The 26,744-nt window shown below is 45.7% G+C and overlaps 1 protein-coding gene across 8 annotated transcripts in view; it reads left to right on the forward strand.

The window, feature by feature from the left end:
- Window positions 1–26,744, forward strand: part of Znf536 (zinc finger protein 536) — a 456,162-nt gene that overhangs the window by 131,463 nt on the left and 297,955 nt on the right. The window lies entirely within an intron of this gene.

Here is a 26,744-nt window from a genome sequence, read left to right on the forward strand (position 1 = left end):
GCCCTCCACCATGAGGATCTGATAGTGGTTGGTTAGCAGATCACACAGGTTGGTTCAGGGTTCTGGTGTTGAATATGTCAAGGGCTAGGAAAGATGCAAAGAATGACCATGAAATGGAAAGGAAGGGTCTGGGGGCTCGCATATTAAGGCCTGGAGGCAGAGGCCTGGGCAATGGCAGCCATCCTGCCTTGTGTGATTTGCTAGGAGAGAAATGTGGTGCATTAAGAGGGTTGGATTTCTTCCTTGGTTCACTCCCTCCACCCCCTTTATTTGAGTAAGAAAAATGTTGATTTCACACCATGGTGTTTTCCAGAAACCTTTTTTTTTGTGGATATATATATATATATATATATATATATATATATATATATATATATATATGTATAGTATGTAGGGGGATATATTTTGTGTTAAGAAAAAGCAAATTCTAGAAGTCATGGGATGCCCATTCAGGACGGGGGGACAGGCCTCTTCTGGCCCCTCCAGGTGTTGGGGATGACCCTCAAATTTGCCAGCCCTTGGATATCCAGACTGAACCATTTGGCGCGGTTCCTCCTACTCATATCGCAGGCAGGGAGAATTTTTTTCTTTTTTGGTTCCATAGCTGTTTGGTTGGGAAAACAAGCCTGCAGTTGCCAGTAAGGTTTAGGATTTGCCTGCCAGATTAGGGAATGTCTGAGAAGACTATTTTCCCTCTTGGGAGGCAAAACACAGATGGGGGAGAGTTAAGAGTCTTACAATATTTAACTGCTACATTAATGGTAGAGATTCTGCTGCCTGGTGGCTTGGCGTAACTGCTCTTCCCATTACCAAGACCGGGGAGAATGGGCCCAGGTGGGAGAGGGTAGAGGAGGGAGAGGACACACCAGCTTGTTCTGGACCATTCTATAGAATGTAGAGTATACTCGGTGCTACCTCTTGAGGTGTGCTGCTGGGGTATTGGCCACTTCTTGACTCCAGAACAGATTGTGGCTCCCAGCTTTACCCGATTTTCCTGCCAGCGATGCACAATTTCAAAATGTTAACCCCCCTGGGCTTTGTAGAGCAATTAAGGCAGCCTCCTCCCCCCCTTGATGCATAGGGTACCCAGTCCAAGTACCCAGTTCAGTGCTTCCAGAAAACTTCAATGGAATCCAACCCTAGGCTTCTCCTATCCATGCATGTCTGTGATAGAGTTTTGCGTCTGAACTAGGAACAGCGAAGAGACTCATAATAATAGCTAATAATAAAACAGAACTATCACAGCTATATATGGTAATAAGCATTCTTCGCCAATGCATTCTCTCCCTCTCTCAAAAGAGTCAAGATAAATATTAATATTTGGGGACTGTGGCTGACCTCAGGTAGATGACACAGTGGAAAGTGAATTGTGGATAAGGCAACTGCTGCATGTTGGGTAATGAGAGGGCAGAGAGATTGTCCTGGAAGGAATAGGCACATCCCGAGGGTGATTTAGAGGCCCTGTGAACTGGGAGGTAGAGTTGGAAGTTTCTGTCTGAAAGCAAATTCATGTCTCCTGGTGACAGGAAAGGAGAAGGCCTTAGGAAGAGGATTACACAGGCGGGCATTTCCCTCCCACGCTCTTGGTGAGTTTGTGGCCCCAGAACACAGGCTCCCGAATCCTGGAGCTGGACCCCTTTCCCGGGTGTCCAGAACTCTGATAGGGCTGATTTCAAATAGGTCAAGAGTGGATTAATTCAGTCCCTGAGCTATTTCTCGGCTTTATGGAATTAGCTGTGTGGTGTGTGTGTGTGTGTGTGTGTGTGTGTGTGTGTGTGTGTGTGTGTGTGTGTGTGTGTGTGTGTGTGTGTGTGTGTGTGTGTGTGTGTGTGTGTGTGTATGTGTTGTGATGGGGGGGGAGGAGTCACTAGTCCCATTTCTGCATTCTATCCATGTCTCATGGGTTGTTTTTTTGTTTTGTTTTGTAAACACAGTTGACTTAGTGAATTCATAAAATGCCACAACAGGCTAGGTGTGGTAGTATATACCTATGATCCCAGCTAGGTGGGAGGCTCAGATAAAGAGGACAGCAAGTTCCAAGCCAACCTGGGCAACTTAGCAAGACTCTTATCACAAAACATAAATTAAAGAGTAAGGGGTGAAAGTAACTCAACAAAAAATGTTTTTTTTTAAGCTTGTATTCGATCCTTAGAATTGTAAAAACAAAACAAACCCCCCAAAAAGCAAAAACAAAAAGAAGAAAAAGCAAACAACCAAAAAAACACCCTAAAAATAAAAAACAATAAAGCAGTACAGACACAATTTGGGGCAACCATATTGCCACCTTCATGTACCCCCTACAAAGAAACGGGAGCCACCCTTGGTGACTGAACCTGTCACACCTCAGAAAGGGACTTCATGCCTTGGATGTCTCTCCAGAAACACCCTTCAGAGACATGAGGCCCAGATTTCCAGATAGGAATGGTACTGAGAAACCATAGCTTTCTTCCATGTTTCAGGCACCTGTGTCCCCTCCCGTTGCACCCAGGGAAGGCTAGATTCAGAGAACTTTAGGCAAGATGAACATAGGGGACTCCTGCTCAGGCTTTGGCTGCCCCAAGGTAGCTCCATGATTCTCCTGTCCCCATGCAGATTTTGAGTCAAACAGCCTTCCCAAGGCAGTAATTGCCTCAGTTAAAGGCTGCTGTGGATATCCTTTCTGAGTAGAGAGAATAATTTCTTTGTGATGATGATGATAAACCTTTTTGATCTTTACCAAGAGATCCTGAAGCTCGCAGACACAAGGATCCTTGTAAGCTCCTTTGTGGGCATGCAGTGAAGTAGGAGTTGAAGGTTTATTACTCAACTTTCCCACAGAGAAAAGTGCCGAGCAAAGGTAATCGGAATTCTAGCGGGCAAGTGGAGTTGGAATCTGCGGATCAAGCATTCTTTAGGATGATGCCAGTGAATTCACACAAATCTCTGAGCAGGCAGATACTGTTGTTTTTTTCCCCCATTTTTCAAAAGTGGAAAGAGGTTGGAGAAGTGATGGCCTGCCACAGGTAGATGGTGTGTTAGCCTTTCTCATCGCTGTGACAAAGGGCCTGACATGAACACCTTTAAAGGGAGAAGGATTCATTTTTGACTCACGATTTCAGAAGGCATACTCTATGGCCCCTTGGTCATAATGTGCCTGCGCAGAATGTTTGCTGTTCATCTCATGGCAGACAGGAAGGAGAAGGCAGGAGAGGGGGAGGAGGAGAGGTGGGCCAGGGACAGGTTATCCCCAAGGCCAAACCCCCAGTGACCTGCTTCCTCCAACTAGGCCCTGTATCTTAACGTTTCTACACCCCCCCCCCCCCCGCAAATAGCACCTCATATGAGGAGCCCAGGTTTAGCGCATAGCTTGTGGAGAGGACAGTTCAGATTCAGACTTTAACAGGCGGCAGGGCCAAGGTCTGAGGGTGGCTCTTGTGGACATTTTAACCTGATCTCACCTAAGGACACTGAAGACAGCATTGACAGTGAAGATGCCTGTTGTCCAAGGAGTTGGGGCAGTAAGTGTAGAGAGCCAATGGATGGGCAGAAAAATGGGCAGGAAGTGTACAGAAGAAAGCCAATGGACAGGCGAGAATATGGGTAGGAAGTGGACAGAAGAAAGCCAATAGACAAGCAGAAAAATGATTGGGGAGTGTAAAGAAGACAGCCAACCCGGGCACTGGTGGCTAAGGCCTGTCATCCTAGCTACTCAGGAGGCTGAGATCTGAGGATCATGGCTCAAAGCCAGCCTGGGCAGGAAAGTCCGTGAGACTCTTAAGTTCAATAAACCACTAGAAAACTGGAGGTGGCATTATGACTCAAGTGGTAGAGCCCTAGCCTTGAGCTGAAGAGCTGAGGGACAGTGCCCAGGCCCAGAGTTCAAGCCCCACAACTGGGGGAAAAAAGAAGAAGACAGCCAATGGATAAGCAGAAAAACAGGTGTAAAGAAGACAGCCAATGGATAAGCAAGAAACGAAGTGGGGAATGTAAAGAAAGCCAATGAACAAGCAGGAAAATGGACAGGGAGTATAAAGAAGACAACTAATAGATAAGCCAGAAAATGGGTAGGGAAAAGGAGGAATATCTGTATTTTAGAGGATGTGGGTGGTCAGGACTGGCCTATCAAAGAAAGAACTTTAGACATGTCCAAAGGGCATAGAAGAGTCAGATGGATGGAGGTCTGGCAAAAGTCATAACAAGTATCAATGAGGTTGGCTTATCTTACAAATAAGAGTGTAAGCCAATGTCTACCACAACATAGTAAGCTCTGGGGAATGATAAGCAGGTTGATTGTTCAGAGAAGACTTGGCTTTGTAGGACATGGTGACAAGTTTTTGGATTTCTCTTATGGGTAGTTACATATGTGTGCTTGTGTGTGTTTGTGCCAGTATTGGGACTTGAACTCAAAGCCTAACACTCTTGCTTAGTGTTTTCCACTCAAGGCTAGTGTTTACTACTTGAGTCACGTTTTCACCTCTGGCTTTTTGCTGGTTAAGTGGAGATAAGATATTGAACTCTAATCCTCCTATCTCAGCCTTCTGAGTAGCTAGGAATATAAGCAGAAGCTACTAGCTCCCAGTTTTGTTGTTGTTTTGTTTTGTTTGTTTGTTTTATAGTGCTTAGGGTCAAGTTCCTGGCCTTAATCAATGCTTAAACACTCAGCCATTAAACTATGTGCCAACCCCTTCCTGTTTGTTTGCTTTTAACAAACTTGGATGTCTGGAGAAACTCACCTTTCCCAGGTGTGGCAATTGCTCCCAGGTGGGAGAATTACAGTGGCTTGGATGATTTAGAGAGTCTCTTTATGGTGCTCTTTGCTTTCCATCAAAAGAATGGCCCAGTGACCTGTCCAAGTAGAGAATAGACTCAAGTAGGCTCTAGGACACAAAGGGATGGCCAGCAGACCCTGGGGCTATTCCTCAAGACTAGCATGGATTCCTGAGTAGCCTGAGGCTGCTGGGCCCATTGGCAGGTGCTGGACAGAAGTGCCTTGTGAAGAACTCTTTGTCTTCCTTCTCATCAGGGAGGCTTAGTCTGGCTGAGTTCTGAGAGAGAAGGCAGTGGCCTTCAAGGAAGCAGAGACATCTCCCAGTCACTTCAGGAGAAATTGAGTCCTGTTGGGTTATGCTGATATGCAGAGGTTGATTAAGAATGCAGAGTCTTGGTCATAGTTTTGGCTTCTTTCCCTTGGACTCTGCAGATGTGATGTCACCTGAAACTTCCTTTTCTGGAATTTTAGAGCATTCATAAGCCATTGAAGTTAGCAGAACTTTTACCATCAAAGCCATAAGTCTCAAGACAGGGAACTTGTCCAGGCTTGCATAGCAAATCTTTGGCAGAGCTGAACCGGAAGTCACACTAGCCCATTTGTCATCTTAACACCATGAGCCAGCCTTTGGGTAGTCACAGATTATCTGGGGGGCATTCTGACCTGAAAGGTGACACCTATTTGTGTGTGTGTGTGGGGGGAAGATCTTGGGAGGGGGGGACTTCTGCCTTTTTTTTCCACTTTGGGAACACATATACTAAAAGTTTTGGACAACAGGTATTAGCGCTGAAGCAGCTCAGTCTGCGGGAGTTCAAGTTCAACCTGAGTACACTCCTGGGGAGGAGACCCAGGCAGCCATGACCCACCTGTCTCTGTGTGTCCCAGGCAGGAAAATAAATCCAGATGCTTCTTCCCCACTACTGTTGGCAACTTATTTAAGTTTTCATAAAACTTTCTGGCTGAACATGGTGGTATACATCTGTAATCCCAGCTACTCAGGAGGGAGGGAGACGTAGGAGAATTGTGATGTGAAGCCATCCAGGGCGGAAGTGAATGTCCTGGCTGAAAAACAGCAAAAGCAAAAGGGCTGGGGACATGGCTGTGCATAGGTTAGGAGTGCTGGTTTAACAAGTCTGATGTCCTGAGTTCAGACCCCAGGGGTGAGAACACATAACAAAAGTCGCAGACAAGGAGGCCTTGGTGTCCTGTGTGGCTTCCTGGTGTCCAGATAAGGGGTCCAGGTTGGTGTTTAGCTCACCTGGCACCCATCGGTCCTGGATGAGCCCCTGGTTCTCCCTGCAAAGGGCCCAATATCCTCCTCTCCCTCCTCCTTGATGAGGGCTGTGGGCCCAGAAGACAGAGATAAGGAGGATGGGAACATGGAAGACCTCAGCTGAGGAGCTCTTCTCATCTGAATAGTGTGCCATCCGGGTACTTGGGCCACCCAGGCCGTCACCTGCCTGGTCTCGTCACTTCCTGTTGGTCCCTGGCGCCATTCATTCCCCATCTTTCTCTCTCAGTCCCAGCCTCGTGCAACATGCAGTTTCTGTGTGTGTAATGTTATTTGTTTTTATTTCTGTAATCCCTTTATTGTTTGCACAACTGCTGTCAGACTGTTGCCTGAAAGTATCACAGGATAATTGCAGAACGCCTGCATAAGTAATTTCTTATGAAACCGGGCCTTGTCTGCATATAAAATTGTTTTTTGTGTGTGTGTCTGTGTGTGTGTGTTTTCTTTCCATGGCTGCATCCATGGGCTTTTACTACATGGAAAGCTGTTCACTGGGAATTTACCTTCCCCGCAGGCCAGAGATGGCAGGGCCTGACACTTGGACATAATGAAATATTATCACAATTCCTTTTTTTTTCCCTTCTACTCTTTTTCTTTCTTTCTTTTTCTGGCCATATGACTTTTCTAGAAAGCGACAGTCTGATGTGATCAGAAAAGGCCTGGCCTTCCCCGATAGAGGGGCAAAAGGGTGGAGGGATGGAGGATGGAGGGATGGAGGATGGAGGGGTGGAGAGATGGAGGATGGAGGGTTGGAGGATAGAGGGATGGAGGATGGAAAGGTGGAGGTGGAGGGATGAAGGATAAAGGCGTAGAGGATGGAGGGGTGGAGAATGGAGGATGGAGGGATGAAGACAGAAGGGTGGAGGATGGAGAATGGAGGGGTAGAGGAGGGAGGATAGAAGATGGGAGATGAAGGGATGGAGGATAGAGAATGGAAGATGGAGGGATGGAAGGGTGGAGATGGATGGAAAATGGATGGATGGAGAATAGATGGATGGAGGCTGGAAGGGTGGAGGACGGAGAGGGGAAGGACAGAGGGGTGGAGGACAAAGGATGCAAGATGCAAGGGTGGAGGGGTGGAGGACTGGAGGGGTGGGCAGATTTGGGGAAGTGGAGGACCGGTGAGGGGGGTGCTCTGACTTTGGGGACAGCCCCTGGAGAAGGCCCTGAGCTCCTCCCAGCTTGGCCCCCGGAGTTCCTTCTTGGGAGAGTCCACATTTCTTCGATATTAATGGCGCACAGGAGTGAAAAGAAATGCGTTTGATTCTCGAGTCTAACCCTGCTGTTATCCAAGTAACTTCCAGCTTATTAGCGACAAAGGACTTTTCTCCTCTCCGCTGCCCTGTTGGCGAGGGCTTCCTGAATTAAACCGCTGCTTCCTGTCCTTTATATGCATGACCACATCTGGGTACCCCGCTCGCAGCCCCAACGCTTAATAACAATCACCTTCCCCTTCAGTCTCTCCTGATTGTTCCTAATTCACTCTGACAGATAGTGGCTGACAACTCGCCCGCGCTTCCCTCCCTTCGTGACCTGAAGTTACTCACGGCACTTACATAGTCTGTCATTTTTAATATTTGATTTCATTTTAAGTTATGTGTTTTACTGAGAAGATGAAACCAAAAAAAAAAAAAAAAGCAGGGAGGGAAGGAGGGGCTGAAATAGAACATAAATTTAACCCTTCTCGTCATCCGGGCCCAGCCTACAGCGCCCCACCCCACCCCCCTTCAGCCACTGGGTGACTGTGCCTTTTGCTGGGTCTTTCTGGGGTGGTGGCCACAGGTGCTGGGTGGTCTCCTTCCTTCCTTCTTGCTCTTCTCTTTTTCTTTTATTCTCTTTTCTTTTTCTTCCTCTCTTCTCTGCTCCTTCCTTTTCTGCTCTTCTTCCTGCTCTTCTCCCTTCCTGTCATCTCCCCTATCCCTTCCTCTTCCCTATTCCCTCCTTCCCTCCTTCCCTTTCCTTCCTTCCTTCCTTCCTTCCTTCCTTCCTTCCTTCCTTCCTTCCTTTCTTTCTTTCTTTCTTTTCTTCTTTCTTTCTTGTTCTGAGGATTGAACTCAGGGCTTTGTACTTACAAAGCAGGCACTCTACTACTTGAGTCATACCTCCAGCCTCCTTTGACCTTGATTATTTTCAATGTAGGGTCTCCCTGTATGCCCAAGCTGGCCTGTGCCTTTCCACATGGCTGAAGAGGTCAAGGGTGAGCTACTTCATCCAGCCACTGTGCTTTCCTTGTGGCTGTGGTAACATGTGTACACCACTGTGTTGAGCCCTAAGTTGAGATGAGGGGCTCATGACCATTCATGTCTGACCTGGCCTCAAAACTCAGTCTCTTGATTGCTGCTTCCCATGTAGCTAGGATTATTGTCTTGAGCCACTGTGTCAGTCTCGATCTTTCGTTTGTTTTTTGTGTTGCTCCTGAGGCTTGAACTCAGGGCCTAGGTGTGTTTTTGGTCAAGACTTTTTTTGGTCAAGGCTAGCATTTTACCACTTTGAGCCATAGTGCCACTTTCATTTCACAGATGTTTCTGCCTGGGCTGGCTTTGAACCACCATCCTCAGATCTCAACATCCCGAGTAGCTAGGATTACAGGCATGAGCCACCAGCACCTAGCCCTATTTTTGGTTAGTATGTTTTACTTACACAAAGTTGTATCACTTTCCCATATATGCATACAATGTATGTTAACCACATTCACACTCTGTATTACCTTTCTTTTATCCTCTCCCCGCTTGCCAATAATTTGAACATTTCATTGTGTTTTTGCGTATGTGTGTGAAGTACTTTGACTGCATTTGCCTCTCCTTTCATCCTTCCTGTTCCCATTCATTTGTACCCCAAAGTACTCCCTCAGAGTTTAGTTATGCTTCTCTTCCTTGCCATTCTGGGGTTTGAACTTAGGCCTCCAGTTTCCTTGATTGCTTGCTTGGCTGATGCTTAAACCATGCCTCTAGCCTGGCTTTTTGCAGACTGATAGGAGATGGAGTCCTGATGACTTTTCTGCCTGTGCTAGTTTTGAGCCATGATTCTCTGGATCTCAACCTTCTGAGCAGTTGGGATTATAGGCATGAGCCACTGGCACCAGGCTATCTATCTATCTATCTATCTATCTATCTACCTACCTATCTATCTATCTACCATTATATATGCACATATTATGTCTAGATTTTGTACATGAGAAGAATCATGTGCTAGGTGACTTTTGAAATCTGGCTTATTTCACTTAACCTGATGATTTCCAGTTCCATCCATTTTCCTGTAAACAGAGTAATTTCATTCTTTATGACTGAATAATACTCCCTTATATGTATATACACCACATTCTCTTCATTCATTCATCAGTGATTGGTTGACTTGGCTGTTGTAAACAGTACTGTGATCTTCATGGATGTGCAGGTGTCTCCAATGTCTGTGGATTGACATTCCTTGGACTATTCGCCCAGGAGTGGGATATAGCAAGACCTTATGGTAGCTGGAGTTGTAAGATTCTGGAAGGATCTCATTGGATGCCTTCTGTCTTGCCCATCCATCTTGAAAATTGTCTTGGTTTTGAGGCATGCTGACTGAAATTAAGTGTAGGATGGAAGGAAAGAGAGTACATATATATGGCCTATTGGCTTTCTGCATTGCACATGGGATGAAGATCTCCATGTACAGAAGAAGAGTTTGTCTGCTGGATACAAAAAATAGGGGGAGCCTCACAAAACATGATCTTCCCACAAAACATGTGGTACTGGTGGCTCACACCTGTAATTTGAGGCTGAGATCTGAGGATCACAGTTCAAAGCCATCCTGGGGAGGAAAATCCCTGAGATTCTTATCTCCGGTGAACCACAAAAAACCCAGTAGTGGAGTTACAGCTCAGGCAGTAGAGAGCTAGTCTTGGGCAAACAAACAAACAAAAAAAACAACAATCCACAAGAACCCTCAGGGACAGCACCCAGGCCCTGAATTCAAGCTCTAGAACATGCTCTCTCTCTCTCTCTCTCTCTCTCTCTCTCTCTCTCTCTCTCTCTCTCTCTCTCTCTGTCTCTCTCCCTCCCTCTCTTTCTCTCCCTCTCTCTCTCATATATACACACACACAGAAGATCAGTTGTAAGAACAAGAGACTAAATTGTTAACAAATAACTAAGTGAGGTTAGTACTTGTGGCAGATCCAATGCTCAGTACTTTCTCATCATTCATTTAAAGAAGTATAACAAAGTAGTTGAATTGCCATAAAAAGAAAATCTTGGAGCTGATGATGTTTAGATAAACCTTAGAGTGATCAGAATGATTGTCATAAGTAAGCCAGGCACTGTGCCTCAAACCTATAATCCAAGCTACTTGAGAGGCTGAGATCTGAGGATGGTAGTTTAGGCCAGCCCTAGACAAAACTAAATTCATGACACTCCATGTCAACCCATTGGACTGAGCACAGTGGTGTTCATCTGTAATCCCAGCTACAGGTGTAGTACAATGGCATAAATAGGAAAGATTCAGGCCCAGACCTGTGTGGGCAAAATGTGAGATGCTCCCTTAAAATGAACCAACATTAAAAAGGAGCTGGAGGTATTTCTCAAGTGGTAGAGCACCTACCTAACAAGTGGGAGACCCTGAGTTCAAGCCCCTGTACTGCCAAAAAGAAAATTCTCATAAGTAAATCTGGGGAGGGGGCCCACAAAAGCTGTTGTCTATAGAAGGGAATTCTAGAAAGGGAGCTTATTTCTGAGAGAGGAAGAGTTAGGGAAAGTAGCAACCAGACAAATTGATGGGCAGAATGGGAAAAGTTCTATAGCTAGGGCTGGCCTGCGGGGGAAGGAGGTCACTGTTTTGTTTTGTTTTTTGGTCCGGTTGTGGGGCCTGAATTCTGGGCCTGGGTCCCTCAGCTCTTCAGCTCAAGGCTAGCACTATACCACTTGAGCCACAGTGCCACTTCCGGCTTTTTTCTTTTTGCTTATGTGGTGCTGAGGAATCGAACCCAGGACCTCAGGCATGCAAGGCAAGCGCTCTACCACTGAGCCACCTTCCCAGCCCTGAAGTCACTGTTTTATAAGGAGTTGGAGTGTGGGTATGCAGAGAGAAAAGCCAGAGTGGAAGTGTGTGTTGATCGAGAGAGAGAAAGAGAGAGAGAGAGAGAGAGAAAGAGAGAGAGAGAGAGAGAGAGAGAGAGAGAGAGAGAGAGAGAGAGAGAGAGAGAGAGAGAGAGAGAGAGAGAGAGAGAGGGAATATGAGAAGGAAGTTACTAGCAAGTAACTCAGATGAGCTCTAGGCAGCCAGAAGTTCGTGGACAGGTTGAAAAAGAGAAGCAGAAGAAGACCAGCCCCTTCCACGGCTGGGTGCAGGATGTGACTTTGGTCCTGTCTTCATTGGGTGACATGGGCAAGTCAGGAAGGAGAGGAAGCTGACTTTGGGATGTCTAGCTCTCCATCAACCTGTTCTTGGTCATGCGTGATCTGCTGATGTTCTCAGGCCAGAAATGTGAATTCCAAGCAACAGCTATCTTTGTCTGGTGTGTGTGTATGTGTGTGTGTGTGCACATTGTATGTGCACGGGTCCACCCAAGGGCTGAGTGTTAGGAGCCTCATAGACTTTTCCTGCCCGAGTTGGCTTCGAACTGTCACCCTCAGATCTCAGCCTCCTCCTGAGTAGCTAGGATGACAAGCATGAGCCGCCAGCGCCCAGCAGACTGTGTTTTTAAATAATAAGAATAAAGCAGTTTTCCTTCTTTAGAAAACACAAAGCACACTTTCTGTTCACAGGGGTGCTGTACATTCTTTTCTCCCCACGCATAGACAATAGATGATGCTCTTCACTTTTGTTGGAGGTACAATGAACACCAGTGTCCCGGGCAGGCACAAAACAATGGAACAATCGAAAGAATCATCGCTTCCGCTTACATGTCAGTTCCAGGAGTAAGGAGTTCACTTGTTTGACTCTGTGCTCTCCGCCATGGCGGGTGAGGACGGGTGAGCATGTTGAAAGAGCGTGGCCCCTCTGGTCACAGGGTTCAAGACCCCTGGCTTCTCAATTTGCTTTGATGAAATCCAACCACCCGCCTGGTCACTGGCCATCTGAAATCAAGGCACAGTTTATGAAAGGAACACGCAATTATCTTGTTTATTCAGGGTATAAATAGAGTTCATGCATTTTAAAATTTTTCTTCCTGATAAGGACTTGCGCCAGCATTGAATCTTTAGATAATCAGTCCCTCTCTCTCTCTCTCCCCCTCCCTCCCTCTCTTTCCCTGTCTCTTTCCCTCCCTCCTTTCCTCCTGGCCCCTCTGTCTTTCCTTCTGTAGCTATCTCTGTCGCCCTCTGTCACTCTTTCCTCCACTCCTCTGCTCCCTCTGCTCCTCTTCCCTTCCCTCACCCCTCCTTCTCTCTCCTCATAGTCAACAGCTTTCTGTCTGTCCCTGTCTCTGTCTCTGTCTTCCTCTCCCTTCTCTTCCCATGCCCTTCTACTGCCCTCCTCTCTCTGTCTTTTCCTCTTCCTCTCCTTCTTCTCTTCCTTCACTTGTCTCCCTCTTCATCTTCTCTTCCTGTTTTCCCTCCCTATCTTCCTCCCCTTTCTTCTCCTTTCTTCTTCCTCCTTCCCCTCTCCCCTTCTCTCTCCTCCCTTCTTGCTCTCCCTCTCTCCTTTCTCCTCCTCCTTCTCCTTCTTTCTCTCTCCCTTACCTCCTACATACTTTTTTCTCTTTTCTCATTTTTCTTCTCTTCCTTCCCCTCTCCCTCATTTGTCTTTTTTCCACCCCTCTCCCTCCTCTCTCTCCTTCATAAAGGGAGGGATCCCTGGGCTGTTCTGGAAAAGTCTGGACCTTTCTGCACAGCCCATCCCTGGACCATTTCTTGTAGTCCTTTTCCTGCCTCCCCCCCCCCCCCCCTTCCCACACAGTCTTGGTGGAGGATTGCTGGCTGCACAGTGGAGCAAGGCGTGCTTGGTACTTCCCAAAACACACAGAAGGATCACTAAGTCCACATCACCTCTGCCAGCCCAGAGAAGGACTTGGTGCAGAGATGCAGCCTGGCAGTCCTGCCTTTGTGGGGAGCAAGTGCTCCACCCAGAACAGGTCCTCAGCCCTACACGAGCACTTCTACCCCACCACACTTCTTCCTGAGTCTTACTAGGAGTACCATCTGTTCGTGTACTTTTTTTTTTTGGTTGGTCATAGGGCTTGAACTCTGGGTCTGGGTGCTGTCCCTCAGCTCTTCAGCTCAAGGTGAGCGCTCTACCACTTGAGCCTCAGTGCCACTTCCGGTTTTCTGGGGGTTCATTGGAGATAAGAGTCTCACGGACTTTCCTGCCTCGGCTGGCTTTGAACTGTGATCCTCAGATCTTGGCCTCCTGAGTAGCTAGGATTACAGATGTGAGCCACCTGCACTGGCTTGTACTTAACTTCTTTAAGGCAGACATACTTCTTTGTGTGTGTGTGTTTGGATATGTGGGGAGTACTTGAGCTTGAACTCAGGGACTCAGTCCCTTGGCTTTTTTACTCACTTCTAGATTGAAAGATTCTTTTTTTTCTTTTTTTTTTTTGGTTGTGGGGCTTGAACTCTGGGCCTGGGCGCTGTCCCTGTGCTGTTTAGCTCAAGGCAAGTGCTTTACTGCTTGAACCATAGCACCACTTCTGGTTTTCTAGTGGTTTATTGAAGATAAGAGTTTCATGGACTCTCCTGCCCAGGCTGGCTTTGAACCGTGATCCTCAGATCTCAGTCTCCTGAGTAGCTAGGATTATAGGCGTGAGCCATGGGCACCCGGCTAAAAGATTCTTGAGAGTAGGCATCCTGTTCTTCAGTGCCAGCCAGAGTAGCCGGTAACTATGCTAGCTGCCAGACTATCAATCAATCAACCAACCAAACATTCAGTCAGTCTGTGTATCTATCTGTCTATCATCTATCTATCTCTCTGACTCTCTGTTTATCTATCTATCATCTGTCTGTTTATCAATCTATCATATATCTATCCATCCATCTGTCTGTCTGCCTGCTTATCTATCTATATGTCTGTTTATATATCTATCTACCTGTGGTCTGTCTGCCTGCATATCTGTTTATCTGTCTGTCTGCCTATTTATCTATTTGTCTATCTCCTATCTAGTTCTATATCTACCAATTTTTTATCTATCTCTATCATCCAACTAGCTCTAGCTATCTCTATCATCTATCTCCATATACTTATGATTTATGTTTTAACTGTGTATGATATAGTCTGTCAACTATTTATATATCAGCGATGTCTATATATTATGTATGTGTCCTCTATCTACCATCTCTATGTATGTAGCTATCATCCATGTATCTATTGATTATTTTTTTTGTGCTGACACTGGGACTTGAACTCAGGGCTTAGACACTGTCTCTTAACTTTATCACTCAAAGCTGTTGCTCTGCCGCTTGAACCACAGCTCTACTTCTGGCTTTGTACTGCTTAACTGCAGACGAGAGTCTTACGGACTTTCCTGTCTAGGCTGGTTTCAAGTTGTGATCCTCAGATCTCAGCCTCCTGAGTATCTAGGATGACAGGTGTGAGCCGTCTGTGCCCACCAAGGGCTGGACTTTTTTCCCCTTAATTTTGCTTTTTCTCAAGTCTATGACCCTAATTCCATGTAAGAAAGCTTGCCCTCTTACCTTGCAAAGTCCCTATGTGTAAGCCCTTCTGCTGGGAAAACTCAGAAGCAGCTCTGTCTGTTCTGTCTGTTCTGTTCTGTTCCTTATGGCTCCCCGCAGGTCGAGGGCTGGAGAGAGCGCGTGCCATTGCTAAGTCGACACTGACATGCTGATATTTCATTTTAATCTTGAGTGCCAGGTTACTTTCCAAATGAAGTGTCTCGGGCAAGGCTCTAACTTACATGAAATAAAAGAGCTTAATGTTAATTAAATATCATCTGACTATTGAAGCCATATTTATTGATGGTCCACAAGAACGCTGGCTAGGTGGACAGGCTAGGAATATACCTCTTATGCTGGGATTTCTTTGCAATTTCAGGCTTTCCTATTTGCATGACCTTCACACAGCAAAGCTGTGACACATAGGGGCAGGAACCTGGACAGGTTCGTTGGACCAAGTACGTGTGTGTGTGTGTGTGTGTGTGTGTGTGTGTGTGTGTGTCTGTGTCTGTGTGTGTGTGTTTATAAATCTGCTCTCCAAGAACCCTTGGAGTTACAATGATAGGCATGAAAATAAAGAACTATCTCAGCAATGCAAAATTTACTTGTGCAGAAATGTGTACCATCAACCAAATATCTGGTGGGAGCAGGCAGGCTGCTTAGATATTTATCCCTAGAACAGCAGGCCCCACCCCTCTGCTCCGATTGGCTGATTTTAGGCTTGGGATTGGCTAGCTTGAATAGGATAATAGTATTTACATAAGGTGACTTTGAAATGAGATTAACAGTGTAACAAGTAATCTCAAGATACACCCACACCCTCTGCTATCTCTTGAACCATCTGAGATGTATCTTAATTCCATCTTGAAAAGAAAACAGTTTAAGACAAAACCTTACATTTCAAAAGATTCTTCCTTATCCCAAAGGTGTTTCTCTTTCTCTTTACAAGAGTCAAGCCACTAGGCCAAAGCAGGAACTTTAAAGCAACACACTTTGATAGAAAAGACAGTTTTTCTCACTCGTGTGTGTGTGTGTGTGTGTGTGTGTGTGTGTGTGTGTGTGTGTGTGTGTGTGTGCGCTTGTGCGCCAGTTCTGGGGCTTGAACTCAGCTGGTACTTTATCCATTGAGCCACCCCTCCACTTCCGGCTTGTTTTTGTTGGTAAACTAGAGACAAGATTCTCATGGACTTTCCTACTCTAACTGGCTTTTAACTGTGATCCTCCTATCTCAGCCTCCTAAATAACTAGGATGACAGGCTTGAGCCACCAGTGCTGATTTTGGGTCAGGTACATTTATTAAATTCACACCTTTACAGAGCATTGTCTAAGGAGGTCAGAGTGGACTTCTGGTGGCTTTGTTTAATGATTTCCTCTGAGGAGGAGCCCATGATCATTTTATGGCAGATCATTTTATGGCAGTCGTAGCATCAGGGGCAATCCAGCCTGGGACAACTCTGAGTGATCTCTTGGAATGGCAGACACAGGGGTGACAGTCTTTGGTCTCACCTTCCTCCTTTTCCTCCTTTCCTGGTCCCAGTTCTCCCAATTCCCCTCCCCCACTGATGCAGCTTTGCTATTTGCTTTTCTAGGCTAAGAACAGTGATCCTCCTATATGCACGGTCTCTGTGCAAACTTTGTCCTCCATCTCCTGTTATTTATCAAGTTCCCTGAACTTCATACCTGGTCTCACTGTGTCTCAGAGCAACCCAAGGACAGGGCTTGGGTTCTTTCCTCTTCCCTCCAGGGCTCCGCCATTTTTCTCCTGATGTGTGGAGGGGACATGTCAGCATTCATCCTCCCTAAGAAGGGGCTCACCTGGGGGGCAGATCTGATTTTGGCAGTGGTGTCTTGGACCTGGATGGAGTGAGCCCTGGCATGTGAAGTTATGTTCTTCTCCTTGCCATTGACATCAGCATAGTGAAGATCTATTCATTTATCATCCACCCATCATCCATCATCCATTCATTCATCCATCCTTCTACCCACCCACCCATCAATCCATCCATCATCCACCATCTACTATAATCTGACCACCCTTCTACCCACCAGTCTATCCATCCATCCATCTATATACCTACCCATCCTTCTATATACCTACCCATCTATCTATCCACCAGTCTATCTATCCATCCATCCATCTATCCGTCCATTCATCCACCTATTTATCCATCTACTCACTAATCCATGAATCATCCATCATTTATCCATCCATGTATCTATCCACCCACCCACCCTCTCACTCACCAATTCATGCACCCATCCACACATCCATCCACTCATCCACCCATCTAGCCATCTATCCAATCTATTTATCTACCCATCCACCCATCCAACCACTGATCCATTTGCTCATCAGTCCATTCATGCATCATCCTTCCACACATCCCTTTACCCATCCATCCATCTATCCATCCACTCATTCACCCATCTATCCAATATATTTATCCATCCATCCATCCATCCATCCATCCATCCATCCATCCATCCATCCATCCATCCAATGTTGTTAACCAACCCATCAATGAAGAGGTCATTGCCCTACCCTCACCCCATCCCCTGGGGGATGTGCAGGTGATTGAAGGTCCAACATTGCTCCAGTTTGGGATTTTCCAAGCAAGACCAGAAATCTGGATTTTTACATGGAATCCCACTGTTTCATGACTCACACACTTGTATCTGAAACTGCCTCATAAGCCATCCAGAGTCCTGTATGTTAGTAGGACATGACAAGCAACACTCACGGTACACACTGGGGTTTACCAAGGGGATATGCAGGAGAGTGGTGGTTTGCAGGGGTCAAAGGAGGGCAGAGTTGAAGTAGGGGCCCCAGAGTACCCCACTTTCTCAGTGGAGAATCATATGGAAAAGGGCTAGAGACCATTTTTTTCCTTAATGTGTTCGCTTGGTGGCAGGGGGGTGTCTTAGGACTTGAACTCAGGGCTTGGGAGCTGTCCCTTACCTTTTTTTCACTGCAGACTAGTGCTCTACCACTTGAGCTACACTTCTACTCCCTTTTTAGTAGTTCCTTGGGGATAAGAATCCCATGGACTATTCTGCCCAGGCTGGCTTTGAACCATGATCCTGAGATCTCAGCGCCCTAGTAGTTAGGCATGAGCCACCATCATCCAGCTTCAGAAACCATCTTGCAAGAGTACGCCCTGATGTGGCTTCTAAGACTTCCAGAAAATTCACTCATTCTCCACCAGCTTGTCTGTATTCCACCTATAATTAGCAGCTGAAGTTTCTAAATGAACTGCCTAATCAAGTAAATATAGAAAACTTATTTTGAAGTGTTCCCAAGTCCTCTTTCTCCAACTGTCCATGCAGACGTCTCCCTACCTTGCTCATTGCTGCTATTTGTAGTCAAAGCCTCTTCTGGGTACTGTCTGGCAGCTCCACAGACATCCTACGTCTGCGATCTACAATAATGTTATTTGTATTTCACTGCCTAGTTGTTATTAAGTTTTAGTAGTTTCAGCTCAAGAGCAGGGGGTTATCACGGTGGGTGCTGATGGCTCACGCCTCCTAGTGCTCAGGAAGCTGAGATCTGAGGATCACGGTTCAAAACTAGCCCGGAGAAGGAAGGTCTGTGAGACTCTTTATCTCCAATGAACCACCAAAAAAGCCAGAAATGGAGCTGTGGCTCAAATGGTATAGCACCATGTTTTGAGTGAACAAATTCAGGGACAGTGCCCAGGCCTCTAGTTCAAGCACCCGTACTGGCATAAAAATACAAAACAAGAACTATATGCATATGTATCCCTCTCTCTCTCCCTTTCTCTCTCTCTCTCTCTCTCCATCTCTCTCTCCATCCATCCATCTAGATAAACCTCCAAGTGATACAGTCAAGCATTTAGTTTGAGGAGATGATTCCTACCTATTAATATCTTTTGATCTCTTATTTAGAAAGGCAACACGTTCCTGAGATTCAAAATGATGGCACAGGGTTCCCATTTTATTTTGGCCAATTTAAGGTCTGGCCGTTCTGCCTTCCTGGACTGTGTCCCGTGGCAAGTCACTGTCCTCCGGTATGGTTATGGCTGGTTATGTCTTTGACCTGGCAGCGAAACATGTTAAAGGAAACAGAAAAATGCCTCCTCGTGCTCCAAAGGGAGGGTTGAGGCATTAGCTGTGAGTGAGGACATTATTAGCTTGGGTGAAGACGTTACTTTCTCCTCTACTTCAGAAGAGAAGCATCTTGTCTTATGGGATAGTATTTAGTGTATTTGCCACTCAATATTATTTACCTGGGATCCATTGTATAATTCTTCAGCCATTTTTTTAAAAAGGGAACCAATCGAAGAGTTTCTTCAGTGGCTTTGATCAGACTAAATTACTTCCATTTTTATGGAGAGAAAGAGAGAGACAGAGAGACAAGAGAGACACAGAGAAAGAGACAGAGACATAGAGAGATACAGAGAGATCGAGACAGAGACACACAGACACAGCGACAAAGAGTCAAAGAGAGACAAAGGCAGAGACAGAGAGACACAGCGACATAGACAGAGGCAGAGAGAGGGAGAGACACACAGACAATTCAGAGAGACAAAGGCAGAGACAGAGATAGAGAAAGAAACAGATACACAGAGAGATGGGCAGAGAGGGACATACAGAGAAACAGACAGAGAGAGGGTGAAAGAGAGACAGACACAGAGGCAGAGACAAAGGCAAGGAGAGACACACACATGAGACAGAGAAAGCCATAGACAGAAACAGAGACACACAGAGAAAGACACACACAGAGAAAGAGAGACAGAGACAGGCAAAGACCCAGAGAGACAGACAGAGAGAGAGAGAGAGAGAGAGAGAGAGAGAGAGAGAGAGAGAGAGAGAGAGAGAGAGAGAGAGAGAGACACCACATAATAGGCTGAGCAGCTATTACAGCAAGTTTATTATTATTGGTATATAAGCTAGCTGGGGGCTTTAAGCACAGAGCAGTTGGATAATTTAGCTAGCTCCTGGATCCAATTAAAAAAAAAATCTATGTTGTGTCCACAGTAGGGGACAGCCATAGCCGAGGAGAGGCGCTCTGTGGTTGGCAGGGACACACCTGTGGCACTCTGGTGGTTAGATTGCATTTTGGGATGCTGAACGCTCTCATTCTTTTCATGACTGCTTTTCCAGAAGACAGCCACTTCATGCCATTACCCCACTTAGCTGAGATTACCAGTAGCCTTGTTATAAAGCAACAATGCCTGGTCCATTCTGTTGGCAATGGAGAAGATTTCCATGTCCTTTTGCCATGGCTGGCAAGAATGCGTCTTTGATGAGTGAACTGTGGATATGTGTGTGTGTGTGTGTGTGTGTGTGTGTGTGTGTGTGTGTGTGTGTGTGTGTGTATGGGGGGGGTTCTTTTCTAACTTAATTGATAACTCTGCTTGAATGATGGGGTATGCCCTGGGGTATTACATATTTCTTTAACTATTATACCTGGTGTCCATAAAGATGAATCTAGGGAAATTTGAACTAAAACTCCAGGGTGGTTTTTGGTTCTTTGAGGGGTGTAGTCAGTGTACCATAAACATTTTGAACTTGAGCCAACAGCTTTTCCTGACTCTGATTGCAAATTACTCTAGTATGTATAGATGGATGGGGGAGAGGGGAGGCACTGTTTGAGAAAAATCTGTGTTTTCTAGCATGTCATTTTTATGTACAATCCAAGCAAAAGAGGAAGAGAAGGGGGGGGTAAAAAGAAAAAAAAAATGAATTTAGACACCCAGACAGTATTCTCTTGAATAGAGATTATGGGGGAAAAACATATTTAGAAAAAAAATGTCATACCACTAGCTCTAAATGTAGCTTTTTATTTAATCATGATTACATCCATCATCAATATCAATACTTAATAGCAAGCTGATAATGTAGCTAGTAGGTGAAACAGCTATTTAAAAAGTGTAAAAAAATGATTAATCAGGTGCAGGGATTTGTGTGTATGTGTGTGTGTGTGTGTGTGTGTGTGTGTGTGTGCACTTTAATGCTTTCCAATTATTTAATGATAAGTACCTATTTCTGAAAGTGTTTTTTTAATAATCGACTGGAATATTAGTTTGCCAAAAAACAAATTATAATTGCTTTTTAATTTCACATGTCTGTTTTCTTTGTGCCGGGTTATAAAGGTAGTATATTTCTGTACTTATTGTTTGCAGTATGGCGTGTTAAAAAAAAAAATCACGTTCATTTCAAGAAGCTGTTATAGTATTGATTCGGGTAAAGACTTCCATTAACTGACCGATCTAAAACTCATAAGTGATGTCAGGGTGGTTATGCATTCGTTTGGTTCAAGTATTCAGCCATTATGTTAGAAGGCAGGCGGTGTCGGAATATGGCTGATAAATTATTTCTAAATACCCAACCCGAACAGGCTTTCCAGTTGTGCTGTGGGAAGGATGACACAAAGATGACAATCTGCCACCTCTTTGTGTTTTTTTTTATTTAATTTTTTTTTAAATTTTTGAAACATTAACGTTATATCAGGATAGTATTTTTGGAGTAAATTTAAAACAACAACAACAACCCACAAGACAACACACAAACCTGTGGCACGAGAGGATAAACGATATAAACAAAGGCAGCTGTGCTTCAGGAAATAATAGAATAAGGCCCTTACAGCCTCTCTCATCACGCTACTATTTTAATTAGCATTCTGTTGTGGCCACAACACCACAAACATATAATCTGTATTGCGGTACAGTACAGCTGTGAGCGGCTCATTCTGTTTTTTCTTTTTCTTTTTTTCTTTCTTTCTTTCTTTTTTTTTTTTTTTTGTGAGTCCCTGGAGTTAGACTTGCGATTGGCATATGCATTTGGGCCAAAAGTCAAGCCATCAGTACTAAAATAGCACACAATTGCAGTGAAATGTCATTTGTCTTTTTTTTTTTTTAAGTTCTCCCTCCCTTCAGGACCGCATGCTATCCAGTGATGTAATCCAGAATCATCACATCTGTTTTTCTGATTTTTTTTTTTCAGGATGGGTGGGTAATGGGTTGGGGGGGGGCCTGTGGGAGGGCAGGATGCCAGAGAGAATATAGCATCCAAAACCCAAATTTAAAATTCAATGCTTTCTCCTTGTATTGTTTGTTTAAATATGTCTATATTGGTTTAATTTGTGTGTGTGTATATATGTGCATGCGGACTAGGGCTTGAACTATGTGTCTATATATGTTTGATTTGTGTGTGTGTGTGTGTGTGTGTGTGTGTGTGTGTGTACTGAGGCTTGAACTCAAGGCTTGAGTGCTGTTCCTTAGCTTTTAAATATTTTTCTGCTCGAGGATAGGACTCTTACTACTTGATACACACTTCCTCTTCTGGCTTTCTTTTGGTTAGTTGGAGATAAAGAGACTTACGGAGCGCTTTGTCTAGCCTGGATTCAAACCGTGATCTCCAGATCTCAGCTTTCTGAATAGCTAGGATTACAGGTGTGAGCCATTGGTCTTTGGATTTTTTTTTTAATGCATAGATCTTTTTAAGTGTCTGGATGGTAGAGTCTACTGTTTGTTTTCTCGAAGGTGGAAGTCAGTAATTGGTAATACCCAGACTCACAGAAAGTCAAGCAACTTGGACTTTCCTTGTCATTTATATCTGGACTGAGCATAGTTCAAGGGGGTATGTCAACTTGGAGTAGGATCTGTTCTGTCTCCATTTCACAGCTCAGGAAACTGAGGCCGAAGAACTCTCCTGGCAGGTCCTTGCGTCCCCTGCCTATGAATAGACGTGGTCAGAAACAATGTAAACTGGTGTGTGTGTGTGTGTGTGTGTGTGTGTGTGTGTGTGTGTGTGTGTGTGTGTGTGTGTGTGTGTGCATGTGTGCACACATTTGCACATGCCTAGTCCTGAGACTTGACCTCAGGGCCTGGGTACTGTCCCTGAGCTTTTCCACTCAAGAGTACCACTCTCCAACTTTGAGCCACAGCTCCACTTGTGGTTTCTTGGTGGTTCATTGGAGAAAAGAGTCTCACCGACTTTTCTGCCTGGGGCTGATTTCAAACAGTGATCCTCAGATCTCAGCCTAGGGTTACAGGCATGGCCAGGCACCTGGCATCTGGCTGTGTATGAGGGAAGGGGTCAGACATCAGGCAGGAGATGCAGCCAGAATCTGGAAGCAGAGAGTGTGGCTCTGAGGGAGGAGGCGGGACTTAGGAAGGCTGTTCACAGCTGTCCAGCTGTAAGCCAACCCTGCACCGAAGGGACAGAGCTCTGGAATCATTCCGATGCAGTCCAGGAAGAAGAGGAGGCTTGGAAGATTGCAATAGTCAGGAGAAGGAAGATATCACTGTGTCACAGGAACTCAAGGAAATATCCACTAGGCTCCTAGCCTGATAGAGTTTGCAAAAGTGGTAGAGATCCATTAGTCTTTTCCCTGTTCCCCCAATCATTGAGCTTTCTTATGCTTGCGTGTATGGGCCCTGTAGCTCATGCCTGTAATCCTAGCTATTCAAGGGGCTGAGATCTGAAGATCACGGTTCCAAGCCAGCCTGGGCATAAAATAGTTTGGGAAATTCTTTTTATCTGCAATTAACCACTAACCTTGGATGGAAAAAGCTAAATGAGAATTCAAGGTTCTGAGTTCAAGACCCAGTACCAGCACACACACACACACACACACACACAGTGCAAAACTGTGCAGAACCCATATACTCTTGCTCTCAAAATACCCAATCCTTTGCAACAGTATTTTTAATCAAAGATTATATTTCCTAGCCCTGGAAAGTTTACTTTTTTTCTATTCAGATAGGAAGAATCCAGTTGTTTGAAACTTTCACTACATTTCAATTTCTCTCTACTCCCCTCACCATTCATCTGATCTGACTATACCAAAAGAGATGAAAATAAAGCAAAAAAAAGCAAAATACCCCAAACATCCTCTCCCGAACCCCCCATCTAACCCCAATAAACAAGATAAGACATAAAACACCTGGCTTCAAAGTAACTTCCAGATTCTTTACGTAAAGCTTCCTGTTGCCTGTCTGAAACTTGAGAATAAATACTTAGATGTCAGGTTTTCTTTTTTTTCATTTGTTTACCTGGAGCTTGATTTGAAAATGACTCTCCCCTCTCCCCACCGGGGTGGGTCACCATGCTGTAAATGGTTTGGTTTGGTTTTGCCTTTTGACTGTAGAGGAAATCAATTGTCTGGCAATTTGGTATTCTGTATGGTTATCTGTCTGGAAGCAGATAAAGGGGAAAGGTTAATAGCACTTACTTAAAATTAAAAAATAAAAATAAAAATCCTCCCCACAGAACAGAATTGTTCTAGCATGCCTGGCCTGTATCCTGGGGTCTCAGCACAGTTCTAGGCGTTCTGTGTTTTATTAGCAGTTCTTACTGCTTCCTTTAGACTTCTTTGATAAGGTAGGCTCGGCTGACATTGAGATCTGGGGTTGGGGGGGGAGTCTATTTCTCTTTTCCTAGAAATTCACACATTTTTCCTTGGTTAATAGCTCTTTAAATATTGAAATGCCTGGGAAGGTGGGGGGAGGAGGTAGAACCACCAAAACAAAATAAGATAAAACGCAGCCTTGTCAAAGATATAAGAACAACAACCCAAAACGTTGGTGTCTTTTAGAATTTGTCTTCCTAGTGGTAAAAAAGTATATAATTAATAGGAGAATTTTCCTCCAGATGTGGCTATTCTATAATCGAGCCTTATAAATGCTACAGAAAGAGAGAGAGAAAGAGTAAGAGAGAGAGGGAAAAAATTGCTTGGAAGGAGGAAGGCTTTTTCAATGAAAACACACCTGGGTCTGACAAAGATTGCATTTAGAGACTGCAGCGCTATCTCCACACAGAGAAAGACCAAGTCTCTGTGAGCAGCTGGAGAGAAAGCCCGAGCAAATCTGCATGCAAATAACAACACATTGTTAACTTAATCAGATGCCGGGAAAGATGTGCCAGAACGCGGAGAATGATGTGCATGCTGGGGACCTGGGGAAGGATGGATGGATGGATGGATGGATGGATGGATGGATGGATGGATGGATGGATGGACGGACGGATGGACGCTGGGACCTAAGATGCACAGACAGCCTGTTCCCAACCCCTGCCCTATGGACCCCAGACCTCACCCCCCCCCTTGCCCTTGAGCTGCTGCCCCACCCCCCACCCCATTTTGGACCTCAGCCACTACCCCGGGGCCTGTCACTTTGGCCCTCATACACCATACAATGCTTGACTTCGTGTTTTTCCACCAAAACATTAAAAAAAAAAAAACCAAAAAACCACCGCTGGAGTATATTTCAATGGCATATACATTTTTATTTTCATAGCGATATAGGTCTGAGTATGATTTCACCAGACTCTCTAGAACTCCAGTTAAATAATAAATATTTCTGCTTTTGTGTTTCTTTTTTAAATCCGGGTATGTGAAGAAAAGAAATATTGCCCTGGAGTGTATAGAAAGTAAAAAAAAACCCCACAGATTTGTTTTTGTCATTTTTTTAAAAAAGAGTAGTTCTCTATAGATTGTGGGGTAGACATGGTATCTTCAAAAGTAGACGACACCTGTTATTTATATTTTGATATGAATATTAATGGAAATGGATATTTTAAATCTCCATCTTTTAGTCTAGGACCATAAAAAAATAAAAAGTAATACTATTTAATCACCCACAGCTTAATAGTGCCTGCGTTGTTTACAGCCATCGCACTAATTACTCTCTACTAATGTGTTTTTCTGTGATATCCAGTAGTGCTAAGAGTAGAGAGATCCATAACCAATTAAATATAGTGTTTTTTTATGGTAAAAAAAAATATATCTGGCTAGGCTGGAAAAGGAACAGCAACTGCTTTTAAGAAAGGCATCTTGGCACCGTGTCGGTGCCCGGGCACACGAGTATCCATATTGCTTCTCTTTTTACGCAAAGACAAAAGGGGTAATTTTTTTTTTTGGGTGGGCTTTTTTTTTTGGCAAAGTAAACAACCCCAAGAAACACAACAAATTGAGTATTTCCTGATTTTGTTGTTGTTGTTTTATTTTTATTTCCCCCCTCTCTTGCAACTCCTCCGGCTGTTTCTGTCTCCCCCGTTTCCAGCAGGGAGAGAGAGGGACACACTCAGAGAGAGGGCGCGCGGGGTGGGGGGGGATGGGGGCGAGAGGGGCGCCGAGCTCTGCTGAGTCCCTCTGTAATCCCGGCACCCCTGGATAGGGTTAATTGAGGATCATTGCTGACTCCAGAAGGGCTCGGGTGGGGGCATGCTTCGGGAGGGAGAAAGGTGAGGGATGGGGGGGGGGGAGTGAGGAAAGGAGGGAGGGGAAGAAATGGGACATAAATAGCATTAATAACAATTAACCTCAAGACGGAGAACCACAAAAGGAACGCACCCCATTCTCGAGACGCCGCCCAGACCCAGGGGTGCCTGCTGCAGAAATCACTTTTTGCATCCACGACCTCTCCCCCTCCCCACCCCCGTCTCCCTCCCTCCCTTCCCTGTGCCCCCCCCACCAGCGCCCCCTCCGGCCCCCACCTCCCCGCCGGACGCCGCCGCCTGCGTTCCTCTGGCTGTGCGCCCAGGGTCGGCGCGGGGCTCCAGAGCGCACACGCTCCGCCCCGGCGCGCGCGGCCCCCACCCCGCCCCGCCCGCGCCCCGCCGTCCCCCCCCCCCCCCCCCCCCCGCCGCACTTCACCTTACGGAGGGGGGGAGATAATGAGATCAATTAGAGTCGCCGTCACCACGCTGGCGACAGCTGCCTCTGCATAGCAATCGCCCACCGCGGGGCCCGGCGCGCGCGGGGCTCCCCGCTACCTGCGCGTCACGAGCTGCGGGCGGGCGGGTGTGGGGGAGCCGGAGGGGGGGCCGTGACACCCCCCCCTCCATTCTGCCTTCTTCCCCGTACAGTGCTCTCCGTGCATCTCTGCCTGTTCCCCCTTTCCATGCCCAGCGGGCTGCCAGTGCAGGGGGCCCCCCCGTGTGTGTGTGTGTGTGTGTGTGTGTGTGCACACGTGTGCATGCGTGTAACACGGCCGGCCGGCATGCGCCCAGGCATGCAAAGCATCCGTCCTCGTATGTCGGCTAGAACAGCACCCGGGACTCGATGGCACACTCGGTGGCCTGTGACCTGGTGCACAGTGCTGATGAGCGTTGGGCAGATATGTGTCTACCTTAATGATGACTATCTGCACGTGCAAAG

The sequence above is a fragment of the Dipodomys merriami genome, unplaced genomic scaffold, assembly GCF_024711535.1.
Source record: "Dipodomys merriami isolate MVZ:Mamm:240054 unplaced genomic scaffold, mDipMer1.0.p SCAF_52, whole genome shotgun sequence".
Classification (NCBI taxonomy): domain Eukaryota; kingdom Metazoa; phylum Chordata; class Mammalia; order Rodentia; family Heteromyidae; genus Dipodomys; species Dipodomys merriami.